Below are 13,373 nucleotides of genomic sequence, written 5' to 3' on the forward strand. Positions count from 1 at the left end.
TCACAAAGTTGTGTAAAAATGCAGCTACCCCATGCTGTCTGTCGTCTTTGGTCAGCTTGGATGAATTACAAGCATCTTTTTCCATTAAAAAAAAATGAAAAATTAAATCTGTGCTGGCAAATACAGAAATGGCTGATGGAAGGGACGACAACTTCAAGGCAATTTATTACAATGAACAAAAAATGGTGCTGGCATTTTAGAAAAGGTGACAAAATCTGTATTAGACAGGTTCTTATTGCATTTTGCCATGGCTGATGCAGAGCAGCAATAGACAATGCTGTCTACCAACTTTTCTTTCATTGGTTTTCTCAAAAAAAAAATCTCAGTAGCATAATTCGATACCTCCTCAAAACAAGAAAAAAAAATCCCATATTTAATTTCTGACTTTATTTATTTATTTATTTGCTTACTTGTGTGTTTTCTGGTAACATCATGGTTTGCAAAGTTAACAATTTGTCTGTAGAAGTAGGTTCGTATATTTGCTTAAATATGGCAGGGGTGAAACTTGTAATTCAATAGTTTGATGTGAAACAAATACGTCCTTCACTCTCTAGCTGTGTCCTGTGCCACATCAAAGACTAAGTAGTGGACAATATGAATCGTCCATGTTCTTTTGACATTAGGTAGATGCTTTGTTTGTAAATAAAATGGTCCATGTGTAAATAAAACTTAATCAAAACCCAACTAAGCTGACTGAAACATTCTTACAGAATACACTGAACTTCATCTGATGCATTACAGCTTCCGAATAATTTTTTTGTGTGTGTGTTTATCAGTGGTCAGGAAGAGCTACTGAACCGCCTTTGTGAACCCAGCAAAAGTGGAAGTGCAGGAAAAAAAGGAGGCAAGATTATTTTGAATTTCACAACTACTGCATATGTGGTAATGAATGTACTATGAAATTTGCCTGGAGTGAATAGCATGTATGTTTCTGAGTTAGTATATAATATATATCTTCATAAATATCTAAAACAAATTCTGAAATTAAGCAGTATGAATAAGCTATTCATTTAAGCAACTAAAAGATATCTATTTCTGGTACAACTATGGTTATTTATCATAAATACATAATGGTATATAAAATAACATTTTATTTTAGTGATGTAAATAAAACCATAATATGGAAATAAGAATTAGTATGAGATGGCTTTTCTTTCTTTCTTTCTTTCTTCTTCTTATACAAAAAAAAAATCTTTGGAAGGCAAAAACTATCATTATTTAGTGAGACTACCTATAATTACACTTATCAAAAAATTATTTCTTACTAGAATGGCACAGTTTAGCAATTCTGCTTTGCAATCTTTTTGAAACTGAATTTGTTTATAATAGCTGTGAAGCAGTTTCATGCAGAAGATATTTCAGAATTTTGCCCTATTCTATTTTAAACATTGTATACTTCTTGGTAACCATTATCCTTATGAACACCCACATCATTACCACTATGCGAAACACAGTATTTTTAATATCAGGAATGATTTCTCCATATTATACAATTGCATATATGCAGTTGGAAAATGACAAGAAAGGAAAATTATCAATTTCTACTCTTGTGACTATAGAGGAAATTAGCTTCACCCATTCATGAAGTGGATAAGGCTTTCTGGTAGGTGGGAGACCCTCTCTTGGTTCCTGCAATCGTCAAACAGAAACACAGTAAAAGTGTTAGTATGTGTCATGGTTTGAGATAGCCCCAAAATCCAATTACCTAGCTCCATCCCCCCTCCCACATCTCAACCCAGTGTGAGATGGGTTTTTCCAGACAAAACACAACCAGACTCAGAGTGGGGGAAAGGGAATATATTACAATGACTGTACAAATAAATACTATAACACATTATACACACGATCACAACTATCTCTACCATGACATATAGTATTTACAATGGATCAGATCTCTTCTCCCCTCCAAATAAAAGTCCAGGAGGGAAAGAAGGACAGATCCCTTCCAGTCCCAAAGCAGGAATCTCTTCTAGGGCAGCAGGTCTCCTCATCTCATGCATGCAGCAGTAACTGGATTGTTGTAGCTGGATCTCTGTTCAATACACACAAGGGGGTCTCCAAGCCCCTCAGCTCTCCTTCGGTCCAAGCGAAGGCCTCACCTGTGGGCTGCCAGCAGGGACCAGACTCGCGTCACCACAGGTATCTCACGAAATGCAGGGGCATCTTCGTGAAAGTCCCTTCCTCAGGGGATTCTAATTCCCCTTTGCAGAGCTCCGTGCTCTGTCTCAAGGCAGCGGGGGTGGGGGTGGGGGGGGCGAAGCCCTCCTCCACATTCCTCTCCGTCCCGGTCCAGCTTCCCAGGACGCTCTGAGCTTCCCAGCTCCTCTCTGCAAGTGCTGTAGCACTCCAAGGCTCTTTCAAGTAAGAGTCCATCATCTTCCTCCTTCCAGGAACTCTCAAAGGAGTTTTGGGGGCTCTGGTATCAGTTCTTACCCCCAGAACTCTGTAACTCTGCTGCAGGCTCTCTTTTCCTCGACTCTCCTTCCAGGAGTCTTCTCTGCGGTGCTGCATGTCTTTGTTGCTCCGTCTTATCTCTTCTGGCTCTCTGCCACCTCTTCTCCGGTCAGTGCCAGCTCGGCTGCTGCTTTTCTCCGGCCGCTACCCAGTTTGGAGAAAACATCCCCCAGCTCACAGCTACAGACACATAGTCCAGTTTAACACTGTTCCAAGTCTCTGTAGCCCCCAACTGGGGCTGGGGGGCCCCAGAGGCCCCGAGGGGCTCCGGGCCCCTTTCCTCGTGGCTCCTACAACATGGCTACTTCTTCTACCAACCAAACTACCACTCTTCTCTTCTGGTGCTTGTGATATGTTTACATTTCTGCAGGAGCGCTCATTGGACAGAACTTCAAAACTTCCAGGGGTTTCCACCCCTGGAGGTTACCACTTTTCTTAGCCTCTGGGGGGAAAACAAGGTTCAAACCACTACAGTATGACAGGAATAAAAAAATCATAGAACTTTGAAAGAGAGAATAGGAGCTTGTGAATTAAAAATTGTTGAGTGCTCACGCCTAAAAGAAAAATTATATTTATCTTCATTATCTCTATCATGTGTTAAGGAAAAATAAGTGAATGCATGTAAAAAGGTAATGAATTGCTCCACAAACCATTCATATGCTTATGTAGTATATCTTGATATCTGACCTGTTTTACAAACCATGCCTTGTTTCTTCAACAGCTAGAGCTTCTGCTGGAGTTTAGATGTGCCTTGGTCACAGTACTGATCCCTCAGGGGTGGGGGAGCCCTTTAAAAAAAAGTTCAGTGGGTTAGTCATGTTCAAGTTCAGGTAGGAGTGTCCAGGTACCTTCCCTGGCATGTGAGGGGAGAGTTTTACACTGTCAGATGAGCCCTGTGGATCATGCGCAGTCCTCTGGTGAAAGACTTGAGTCTGGGGGTGCTTGGGGAGTCTTTGATGGCTTATGAGACCTTCTAAGACAGGATCACTCTCATGCCTGCGTAGCTGAGCCAGCTGTGCCTTTTCAGAAGGGATGAATGCCTTCAGGCCTACCTGTGAATGTTCCAATACTTCATCCTAGTCTGTGGGGTGACATGCTGAAAAACAACGACTTAGCTTCGTACAGCAGAGCTTCAGAATAAATTGCCATAGGATGATCAGAGACTTATTTTCAAAATATTTTTACCCGTTGAGTAGTCTCTAGATGTTAAAATGAACATAGAAGTCAGCACTGGCATTCACAAGCATGTTTTTTGCAGTTGGCATAATTTCAGTGTTTTGGATTTAAATAGAAAAAAATCCTTAAAGTTATTTTATAATGAGTGATAAGGAGAAATCAATCTCTGTGGACTAGAAATTCTATTTTTTTTTCCTTTCTTCAAATAATTTTCCTTTCTCTTATACACTGTCTGACTCAATATCCTCTGTAATCTGCTTCAAAAATACCATTGTTCTGAGACTTCTCTTTAAAAAAATAACTTTGAACACCGTTAAGACAATGACAGGCAATCAAAGCAGGAATCAAGCGGTGGTCTGTGACCTTCTAAGTCAGACCACCAGAGGATCACGGGTACAATCTCTTGTAATTTTTTTTTCAGACGCACAAAAGACAACAGCGTAATCAGGAACAGTCACCGAGGCTTTAAGAAGACCATGTTTGACTAGCCTGATTGTCTTCTGTGACTGCTTTTATAGACAGGAGGGCAGTAGATGACCTAATTTTAGTCAAGATTTTGACACCATCTTCCACAGAATTCTCATTTGAAAACTGTTAGTCTCCTTCATGTGGGAGATTGGTGTGGGTGACATCCAAAACTACCAAGGAGCCTTTATATGATCTTACAGTTCATTATCTGTGGATACTACATTGTATATTTTCAGTATTATGGGTCAGATCTTCTATTAATCCATTAATATAATCAATATAAAGTACAATCTCAAAATCACCACCTAGAAACAGCAGAATGCTGCTTGTGAAATATGAAAAACACCTTTCATTTCTTTGTGAAAATAAGTCAACTAATCAATAAATCAACTTCATTCATCCTAAACCCCAAAATCTAACATATACTATTTTCTTTATTAGGAGGTCACTTTTTAGCCGCTTCATCTCTAACTAGTTTCAAAAGAGAATAGATATAAAGACCTATCTGCCAAACCAAGGAACACCACCCCCACCTGCCCACTCCCCACACCCATCTCATATTAAGTAGCAACAGACTGTCTGATAAGGAGAAGAATGAAGGAGTAATACGGGCTAAATCACTAGAGGGTTTCTTAGCCACACTGAGTAATAACTTATGACTGAGATGACGTTCAAATGAGAATCCTTCCAAAATTAAATACTGCTTATCATGGGTAATAATGACAAGGTCTTATACGAAGTTTGTAGAGAGTTTCCTATAGTCTTGTGGGTTTTTTAGGTTGGTTTGTTTGTTTGTTGCTGTTGTTGGATTTTTGTTTTGGTTTTGTATTGCTGCCTTTTTTCTCAATCAGTGAAAATATTAACTATATGGCTTGGTAACCCAGTATATTACTTCAAGTAAAACAATTCTTACCAGTAGGCTCAAACCCACTGTCCCTTATTCTTCAGTTTGGCTCTGCTACTGAATAAATAGCAGAAAGATCTATCCTTCACTCTAGCCGTAAAATGGTACTTTGCATTGCCCCTTAGGTATTTGCATTTATGAAGAAGAGTAAAAGACATCTAAAAAGAAAACCTTCAACATCTTGAAGATTAAACTGAGATTTGCTATTCAAGTTACCAATAAAGAATATTACAGAAAGGAAAAAAATATGCATTAAACATAGGACATTATCTGTCCTCATAGAAATCCTGCTTGCTTCAGCAGTGGGTAATCTAACTATTATTCACGTCTCATATGCTTATAAAAGAAAAAAAATGGCAATACTTTCACAGAAGTATGTAATTCTGCTTATTAAGGAGAAGATGTCTATAGCTAATTTGTGTTTTTCAGAACAAACAGTTGCAGGTGTTGACATAGGCACCCTGAATTTCACAATTATTCCATAATTGTGTTTTACAGCAATATTTTTTTACATTCATTTATTTTTTCATTATTTTTTGACACAATAAGGTCACCGATGTATTTTATAGTTTTCTATTATTTTCTGCTTGTCTTACTGCCTCTATGTTAAGACAAATCAGTTTACCTTAAGAGGGCAAGTGTGCTGTCTAGAATACATTAGCTGAGGTTGTATTTCAGTGGTCGAAATGGAGGCAAGTTGTCTATATCTGTGTATATCTGTCTATCATATTTATGCTTTTTTTGCCTCTTGTTTTCATTATTATATTGTTTATTTATTTAACCTGGACAGTGATTGGATTGGAAAAGACAAATTAAAGTGGAAATCAGGAGTTTTTTAGTGCATGGACTTTGTTACAAGAATGACACTAGTTAATGAAACTTTGAAGCAATATATTAAGATGAAGGATCTTCTAAGTGTAGATCAGTATTAAATGGAAATAACATTTGTCTTAACCATTTGATTAACAGTCGATTTTGTCAGGCTTTAGATTTAAAACCAGTGAGCAAGGAATAAAGCAAGAAGTGGCAGACCTGAAGTGCTAGTTTCAGCCCTGCAGTACTATTGACATTCAGCAGCCTCTTTCTCTGAAGCGTTATAATACTGCTAGAACTCATCCTAAATCTCGCTCAGCTGACCTCTGACTTACTACCTCCTGTGAAAATCACAGTTACAGAATACTTCAGCACTTACTTGTTATGCTATAAAAATTTATAGTCTTGAATTATTTCAGCTTTAAAATAATACAGGTTGAGATCTTTTTTGGGGTTTGGTGGGGTCTTTTTTATTCATTTGGGGGTTGTGGGGTTTTAGGTTTGTTTGGATGATGAGGTTTGTTTTGGGGTTTTTGTTTGGGGTGTGGTTTTGTTTGTTTGGGGGTTTGGTGTGGTTTCTTTCTCTTTTTTCTTCTTTTCTTCCTTCTTTTTTTTTTTTTTTTCCAAAAGGTACAAAATAGCAGACCTGTGTGATTTGACTCAGTACTACCGTTACCATAATGCACTGTGGTAAGAATAAGACTGACAATCTCCTCCAATCTGTACTATAAAGTACTTCATACTTGATTCTATCGCTATGATTGCAATTATTACTACTGCTGCTACTGACTTGCTAGTATTGAAAATCACTAAGAGGTGAATAATATTTCCTATCTCCTTCAGATAGCATTTTGAATTGAAAAAACTGAAATGAAAGACCAAGATCAACTTGAAGCCTTTGTTTTTCTGCCATTATTAAAATATATGCAGAGCATATGTTTTGGGGAAAAGATAATGGAGTTTCAATGTTTTTATTCCTTTTAATTACGTATAGGTATTAATGCCAACAAGTAAATATGGGTAATATTAATTGAAAACTATTGTGTTGACTATTTCTTTTCTTCACCCATATTAATAAGATTGCTAAGTGTCAGTCGTTACTATGTGATCAGAAAAAACATCTTCAGAATTTGGCAGAATATACTTAAAAAAATAATGGTGTATTGTCTCCTCACAATAAGAACTTCAAACTCTATTGAGCTATCTGAGAAGTCTACATTGGTAACAGTAAACATCATAAAATACACGCATTGTGGGACATTTGAAAAAATTAATATATAAGGGCATAGAAGAAGTCAAAAGTCTACTTGATTTTATCACAGCCGTTTTTGTCAGCAAAAAAGAATAAAGCGTTAAGTATGGGAAAGAATTTATGGCACAGATTGAGTCAAAATGAGAATTTAGCTTTATTGAACATTAGAATTCATTACAATATGAGAATCAGCATCCTCATAGGTGGAGGGAGGAAGGGACTTAACACTAATATTAAAGAAGGAGTTAAATTAGCAAATCACAGCAGATGTGTGTATATGTGTGTACCTAGAAGTATAAAAATACATACACTTAAGTGTAAAACCTTAAATGGTATATAATGTATAAATAGCTTATGTTGTTGCAAACCTACCAAGCTAATGTGGTAAGGAAGTTTAAGAGAAAATCTTTCTTGCTTCTGTCCAATGTTTAGCATTTCAGCAAAACAACAAGAGGCATCAGGGGTTCTTATCATTGAGAATAAATATGGTATACAGCTGACAAGGATGTTAAGAATTATCTACAAACATAAAACCTGAATAAACAACCCCTGAAAAAGATGACTGACAAAGTCTAGGATTAATTTCTCTACTCCTGGAACACTGAGGAAATCCTTGAAGTTTAGGTAAAAATTAATGCCGTATTATCATTTAAAAGGTGTAAGCTGATCAATATAACTCCTAGCCAACTTTTATCCTAAAAACTGATGGGAAAATTATATATTTGGAAAGATTAAATGGTTACTAAACTACTAAAGATTAAAATCTTCCAGTTCATTAATAGGTATATAGGAGTACAATTGAAAGGCACTGTTTTTTCTATGTTTTTTATTGTAACAATATGTGAAATAGAGATAATAGCTGTTGAAAAAGACACTAGATTCAGAAGAGGTAGTGAAACAGTTAAAATAGAAGAAATTAACCTCTTATAGATACCATGTACAGTTTTGTACCTCCTCTATAGGAAGGACATTAATAACTGAAGCATTTGCCACCGATGTGGTTGGGGCTAGAGATTCTACAAGTAGATCAGGATGTGAACTTGATCTGAAAACCTGTCAACCTATTTGAGTTGAGCCTTGAGTTTTAAGAGTTTGTTGGGTCTGGTGGGATGGAGTTAACTTTCCCCATAACAGAATTTGTAGTACTGCCAATTGTATTTGTAACAAGAATTGTGTTGATAACATATCAATGTTTTGACAACTACTGAGCCATGCTTGCACAGCATCAATTCTGTCTGTTGAAACCCTGCAAAGGTCAGTAGGCTGGGGAGGCTAGAGACTTGGAGAGGACTTAGCCAGGACAGCTTACCTGAGGGGACCAAAGGTATATTCCATATCCTATGGTGTCAAGGTCAGAAAGAAACAGTAAGAGACAAGGGTAGAGGAAGACATTTCTTATTAAGGCAATTCACAGAATTACAGAGTATGCCAAGTGGAAGGGACCCACAAGGGTCCCTTCAAGTCCAACTCCTCGTCCTGCAGAGGACCATTTCCAAGAGTAACACCATGTGCCTGAGAGTATCATTCAAAGGCTTCTTGAACTCTGTCAGGCTTAGTGCTGTGACCACTTCCCTGGGGAGCCTCTTCCAGTACCTTCTGGATGAAGAACCTCTTTCTAATATCCAGCCTAAACCTTCCCTAACACAACTTCAGGCCACTCCCTTGGGTCCTGTCACTGGTCACCACAGAGAAGAAATCAGTGCCTGTTCTTCCTCTTCCCCTCACAACGAAAATTGTAGACTGGAGTGAGGTCTTCCCCATCCCAGATGCAGAATCCAGCAACCTTTCCTTGTTGAATTTCATATGGCTGGTGATTGCCCAGTCCTCTAATTTGTCGAGGTCTCTCTGCAGGGCCTCCCTGCCTTTGAGGGAGTCAACAGCTTCTCCCAGTTTTGTATCATCTACAAACTGCTTAATATCCCTTCCAATCCTGAGTCCAAGTCATTTATGAACGTGTTGAAGAGAACAGGGCCCAAGATGGAGCCCTGTGGAACCACACTAGTCACAGGTCACCAGTCTGATGTCACCCCATTCGTTGTTACCCTCTGTGCTTGACCCGTGAGCCAATTGCTCACCCACCACATGATGTGTGCATCCAGCTGCGTGCTGGACATTTTGTCCAGAAGGATCCTGTGAGAGACAGTATCGAAAGTTTTACTGAAATCCAAAAGCATTACATCAACTGGCTTCCCTTGGTCAACTAGGTTCATTACCGTGTCATAAAAGGAAATCAGGTTTGATAAGCAAGACTGTCCTCTCATGAAGTCATGCTGATGACAGCACTGTCTTTCAGGTTGTTATGGTTACAAGCCAGGGAAGGGAGTTATAGTGAGGAATATTCATAGTATTACATCACCTGAAGGGGACCCCTCCACCCTCCCAGCACAGGGATTTGGAGGGGGGGTACGGGGTTTGCAGCAGGTAAAAGTTGTTCCTGGGTTCCAACCATGATCAGGAGTCATCCCTGCCTGCAGACAGCAGAAAAACCATACCAGGAACCAGAATTGCACCATTAAACTGTTATTTTTCCTCACATTTTTTTTTATCCCTGTATAAAAGGGAACGGAGTTCATCTTATTGGAATTCCCGCCTCCAAATATTTGTCTTTAAACCAAGACACAGGCATTTTCCACTACCTCCCAGAATAAACTTCTCCATAACTTTACTAGGCACCAAAATGAGACTGATTGTCTTCTGAAGAAACTGCTACATGTATTGAAGCCCTGCTTCCCAGGAAGTGGCTGGACATCACCAGCTGACAGGAATTAGAGAATAAATCTTGCAGCTTTGCTTCACTTCAATTCAAAGCCTTTTTCTGTTCTTGTTAAACTGCCTTTATTTTGATCCATATGTTTTTTATCTTGTTTTCTCTCCTCTGTTCTGCTTAGGAGGGAGAGTTAGAGATCAGGTTAATGGACACTTGGTGGCCTGCCAAGCACAGCCTACCACAGTCCTTTTCTGGCACCCAATGTGAGGCTTGAGAAAACAGCAGTTTTGAATTCAGTGTGCTGTAACTATGATAGTTATTAATTGGCAGGCTTGTGTAGGGGCCACAGAATTTAATTGTTGCACTGCTCAGCTCTTTATTTTACTGAGCGTAGAAACATATTAACAGAAACAATAGCTATGTGTTTTGTCCTGGTATTGATGCCCTAACTGTGCTGGAGTAGCTATGTTATGGACAGGGTGAGAAAACACAGGTCCTTCTCCTAATCCAGGAGAGATATGGGTGGTTTTGTTGCTCAGGCTCTCGAATTCCTTATTCACGTTTACGTTAACTGTTTATTAACACTGTCAGCATACTGTCAGGTTTCTGAATCTGGTGTCATCCTGGTGTAAGAGAGGACAACTTTGGAGAGAGGTGAAATCAAAATGTGCCCTGAGGGAGCTGGCTCCTGTGTGGCAGGCTGTGGAAGTATTTGAGTGGGTGTTTTGAGCAGTTATCACCTCCCATAGACTGGGATTTTATATCTGAACAGGTAAATAACCACTCTGAATTTATGTGCCTCCTGACAGAAAGGTATCTTTCCTACTCCAATAACATCCAGCAGCTTCTAGCACCATTTTGAGGCTTGGCCTATATCTAGTGAGGCACAGTTCAGTACTATTTGAGCATATGACTAAGACAGAAACCCAGAACATCTCTGAGGGTGCCATGACGGAGACAGTGATCCAAGCTACAACCAAGAACACATCAGCTGAGACAAGAATCCAAACTCCAACTATGGTAATCATGAAAGTAGTGAAAAGCAGTGGACATGAAGGTCAATGGGTCCATATAATTTATGTCCCTTCCTAGAGACAGTGGAATTGGCAATGAAAATAAAAAACAGGCAAATATTTGCTGTGTCTGGAGGCTGCTCCTCGAATATGATGGCAAGATATACATTCAAGGAAGACATTGTGAATTGCCAAGGGAAGTGGACTATCACTGAGAAAGACATCGAGTATCTGAGAGTGGTGCTGAAAGTCTTCTACAATGATCTAGATGACAACAAGGTCTACAAAGATCCATCTGACAGCCTGTGTGCACTGGCCATATGGAGGAAGATGGTCCAAAGTGTTCTGGACACCAAATGGTTTAATATATTGCCCAGATTTAGGTACACCATCTAGGGAAAGGGCATCTTCCTGGCTCTGAAACTTTGGAGAAAATCTTTCTCCTTTCTTTTCCCCTGAGAGAGCATCTTGACTGTCAGAGCTGCCCCATGGAGCCCCAGTGAGAGAGAAAGCAAGTCCTATGCACACTCCACATTGCAGTCTCTGATTCTTCATGTATGACCAGCTGGAGGATTTGAGGAAGTAGGATGGCAGCACACCTTTAAGCTGGAAGCCCATGTACACAATTTGAGGGGAAAATACATCCAAGAGAGACCACCCAAGAAGACTGTGGGTTTAATTGCTGTTGAGATGTAAAAATGTTGAGTTTTTGACACCTCTGATGCAGGAAAAGAATCACCATGATTACCTACCTTGCTTCTGGTGAAGAGACCTCTGGTCTGGCAGTGCAGGGATCAGACAGTAAATGCTATGAACAGGAAGAGAGGGTTTCTGTCCTTGAGCAGGAGGAGTGTTAAGTTACGTGGGTTCAGTGGCATGGCATATGAGATCCACAGAAATAACAGGCTTTGATAGGCACAAATGCATATTGTACGCTCATACCATAAGGGTCCCATGTATCTTTGGCATAGACAACTTTAGAAAGGGGACTTCAAGGACCCAAGTCTATCAATGAGCTTTTGGTATAGCCACCAAAAATACAGAGAAAAGCTGAACAGCTGTCTATTTTGCCTGACCCCTTGGTTATGTGCAAATTGCTACCATGATGGTGCACCAGTGGCAATACACACCAGCCAAGAGTTTCTGATATCCCATCCATGACCTGATTCATTAGCTGGAGAGCCAAAATGATCTGCAAGAGTTGTTCACCCTTTGGTAATCCCATATGGCATGTAAAGAGGTCTGATGGAGTGTGGAACTTAACAGGGGACTATTGTTACCTGAATGAAGTCATGCCATAGCTGAGTGCTGCTGCACCAGACCTGTCAGAGCTCCAAAATGAAATCTGCCAAATGGTATGCTGCAATTGACGATATGTGTTTTTCCAAATTATTTTGACAGCTGAGTGCAGGCCACTGTTTGCTTTTGTGTGGAGAAATGTCCAATACACAAGGAATTGGCTGTCTGAGGGTTGTAAGTACAATCCTACCATTTGTCATGGAATAATTCAACCTGCACTGGAAGAGTCTAAAAAGCTAAAAAAAAAAGAAAAACCCCACCTATGTTAATCACTTTATAAATCTGCTGTTACTTCTTTGTGATCTGGCTTCAAAAATGTCATAACTTTCAAGCTTTTGGCAGGATCTTAAAATTTACTATCCATTTATCCAAAAAGGATCTTAGGATATTGTACAAGTTTCAAGCTGGCTTCCCGCCAAGTCCCCTGAAACTCGACAACAAGGACCCGCCTCCCAGAGAGGGAAAAGAGGGAAAAAAAAAACTAAGCAGCCAAAGCTATAGCAAATATATATATATATATATATTTTACATATGAGACAGATACACAAAAGGAAAATACCACACACCTGGGGGGGGGGGGGGGGGGGAGCGGAAGGGAAAGGGAGAAAGACAAAAAGGGGCAAGGACTGAGCAAGTCAAACAGCCAGCCGAAGGCAAACTAGTAGAAATCTCACCACTTCCCTTCGAACAGGCAGAATGACTTGACGCGGCCCAAGGCTCTCCTCTCACGCGTGGCGGATAACGGCAGTCACTGTAGGCCTCGGCTCCAGATAAGCTCGACCGAAACAGGGACCCACCGTTCTCGAACCTCGCCGGAGAGGAAGAGTGCGCGATCCCTCCCACTGGCTTTATTTATACCTCCAGTTACGTAAAGGAATAGCATGGAATACTTCCGTGATCACTTTTCTAGTTCCTTCCTGGTTACAAGTTGGTCTCCAGGAAGGTCTAGGGTGAAACCACCACAGATATTGTGGTGGTTTTACGTGGAATAGACCTGATTTTCTTCACACTGTCTTGTATGGGGCTGTGGTTTGAATTTTTACTGGAATCACAGAATCACAGAATTGACCAGGTTGGAAAAGACGTCCAAGATCATCAAGTCCAACCCTTGATCCAACACCACCATGATTACTAGACCATGGTACTAAGTACCACATCCAGTCTCTTTTTAAAAACCTCCAGGGACAGTGAATCCACCACCTCCTTGGGCAGCCCATTCCAATGGCTGATTAGTCTCTCTGTAAAAAATTTTTTCCTAATATTCAACCTAAACCTCCCCTGGCACAA

Source organism: Corapipo altera, unplaced genomic scaffold, assembly GCF_003945725.1.
Source record: "Corapipo altera isolate COAL_440 unplaced genomic scaffold, ASM394572v1 61286, whole genome shotgun sequence".
Classification (NCBI taxonomy): Eukaryota; Metazoa; Chordata; class Aves; order Passeriformes; family Pipridae; genus Corapipo; species Corapipo altera.